This window comes from Hippocampus bargibanti, linkage group LG12 (assembly GCF_051943395.1).
Source record: "Hippocampus bargibanti isolate YZ-2025 linkage group LG12, ASM5194339v1, whole genome shotgun sequence".
NCBI lineage: Eukaryota > Metazoa > Chordata > Actinopteri > Syngnathiformes > Syngnathidae > Hippocampus > Hippocampus bargibanti.
Window position 1 is genome coordinate 21193337 of NC_142745.1, and position 2902 is coordinate 21196238.

The following is a 2902-nucleotide window of genomic DNA, read 5'->3' on the forward strand; positions in this document are numbered from 1 at the left end:
CTCAAGGACACTTTACAGTCACTGGATTTTTTTTGTGCGGGTAAACAGCGGCAGCCATACGCGCCAGCATTCACTCTAACCTTTGTGTAAATGTGAAAATTTTGAATATTTCTTTGTGTAATAAAAACATATTAGAAAAACAGCGACTGAACCTTCATTCGCCTCGCTGGTGGTCTTGATTTTCATTGTTTTTTAATCTTGAAGGGGGCGACAGGACAGTAGCATCGCTAGCATCGAGCCATCATTCACTTTAAACGGACAGATGCGTTAGCATTAGCATTAGCATTAGCAGGTGGCGCCTGACCGAGTCCACTGACTACGCATTAACTTGTCTGTGGTAACTTCAGGTTATACAGCTTGATCCTATTACAGTGAAACCTTGGATTACGAACCCCGTGGTTTACGAACTTTTCGGTTTACGAACGTTACATTTATGAAAATTTTACCTTGGCATACAAACTATTTTTCGGGAAACACACGGGGCGGCCACAATGAGTGGCCTAACAAGAAAATGGTGGCGACTGTTTTTGTTCTCTATTCCCCGCCCCGAGTCTTCGGTTAAAGCCACATCATTGGTAAAGAAAGCAGCAGTGGGGAATGGGGTTACAGACAGAGAGAGAGTGAGGCCGCTCTCCAAAAAACAAAATGGTGTTTTCGGTTAAAGCCACGTGAAAGAACCCAGCAGTGGGGGTGGGGGTGTTAAACATTAAAGAGACAGACAGACAGAGAGAGAGTGAGAAAACACACATACAAAAGGGAGAAGACAGAGCTTGAAACAAAAAAGAAAAGTGAAATAATGAGAAAATGGATAGAAGACAGTGATATTTGGATCCATTTCAACTTTGACAGTTCAAAAGCAGAGTGTAGACTGGAAGGTTAAAATATCCCATCAAACAGGCTCCACAAATAACCCGCACAAGTCATCTGTACACTTTATGCAAAAAGCTATCAACCCAGCTAAACAGATCACAATTGATGAAGAACTAGATACACTTAAAACAGAGAGAGCGCTTATAAATTAAATGTATTATTATTATTATTATTATCATTCCTCAACATAGTGAAAGACGCCTATGTTCCTCGTCAAGTGTTTAATGCTGAGGAAACCGGACACTCCATTCCATCAATCCATTAACAACCATCACAAAGGTAAATAAAATGACTTTATTGTAAAGTACAGTTTGTTTCTTTAATCATAATACTTTAGCACATTTATTATACATAAAATAAGGTATTTTTTGAGTAGTTTTAAGGCTTGGAAAATTAGAAAGTAGAAATTTATGTTTCATTATCATTTTAATGGTTTCCTATGGGAAATTAATTCGTAGGATACAAGTTTTTCGCCTTACACAATCTGTCTGGGAATCATTTAAATTCGTAAGCCCAGGTCCCACTGTATTTTGCTGTGTTACTTCCGGGTAGAGTGAACGCTGGTGCGAATGGCTGCCGCTGTTCACCCGCACAAAAAAATTATGTGACTGTAAAGTGTCCTTGAGAGTTTTGAAAGGTGCTTATAAATAAAATGTATTATTATTATTAATCCTCTTGCGTAAAAAATGGCAGGGAGTTGTAAATGAATGTGCACGCTACTTGAAAGAATAAGTACTTTACTTTAGACCACAGGTGTCAAAGTCAAGGCCCGCGGGCCAAATCCGGCCCGCCACATCATTTTTTTCGGCCCACGAAAGCAAATCAAACTTGTTAAATTCCATGATGATTGCTAAAATCGGAGCCAAAATTTCATATTTTTGGATGTCAACCACAATAAAAGTCATTATTCTTGACTTCAGATTTGAAAACGAGTTATTCATTAATTTGGTGTGGCTCTATATGTAATATTTAAAGGGATTTAAACATTCTAATGGGTTCCCCAAATTCATAACGGCCCTCGAGAGGAAACCATAACTACAATGTGGCCCGCGGCAAAAAATGACTTTGACACCCCTGCTTTAGACATTGACACACAAACAAGGAAAAACAAAACGTTCAATCATTTTTGTTGAAGGGTAGGTGTTCAGTTCTTTATAACAAAGTTTACACTTCCCATTTTAAAATATTAGCTAGTAGTTTACACACAGGAAGATAAAAGATAGCCAGCACCTACAAAGTCATTGCCGTGTTGTTTGCCTTTTGCTTTTGTCTGCTCTTTTTTTAGGATGAGAAACTCACTGGTGTCCAAGTCAAGGCCCGGGGGCCAAATGTGTCCTGCCACATTATTTTATTCAAATGTCAAATGCCATGATGCATGTTAAAGTCCATTTCCAACGGACCTTGTGCGCCATCTTGTGTATTTTCTGGGCGCTACATTGGAGTCCAGACGACTCGAATTGATACGGAAGGATTTCTTTAATCGACTGAAAACGTTTATGCTTTCCTCTTCAGAACTAGTTAAATCATATTCATGACTGGATGAGTAACAAGAAAGCATCTTCTCCGAATTTGAACTCTCTGAAGTCATTGTTTTGATTCTGGAGCAAGGCAGTGTGTGCCCAATAGTGACGTCACAAACAAGGGGGCGGAACTTTCCGAATCTGCCCAGTTCCGAGCTCATTTTGTGGCAGTTTTGGGACATTTTTTTGGTGTTTTGCATTTCACCAAAAAATATCAGCCTGTGTGTTTTAGATGGGTATTTTAGATGCTATAAAACGTTTTTCTGATGTCAATTAGGAAACCAAAAAATGGTGTTGGTTGTCCTTTAAAGGACAACCGACGTCACTTTTTTACCGGTGCGAGCAAAGGCTAATGACCAGAGTGGGTGGCATCGCCTTGGGGGCGGAGCTCCAGGAGGTCGTCGTCGGCGCCTTCATTGTTCATCGCTGTCGATTGAGCAGTCCAGATTCGAGGGCCGGGGGCAGGGGGGGTTAATGCGTATGACCATCCAAACAACAACAATCAAAAGCCA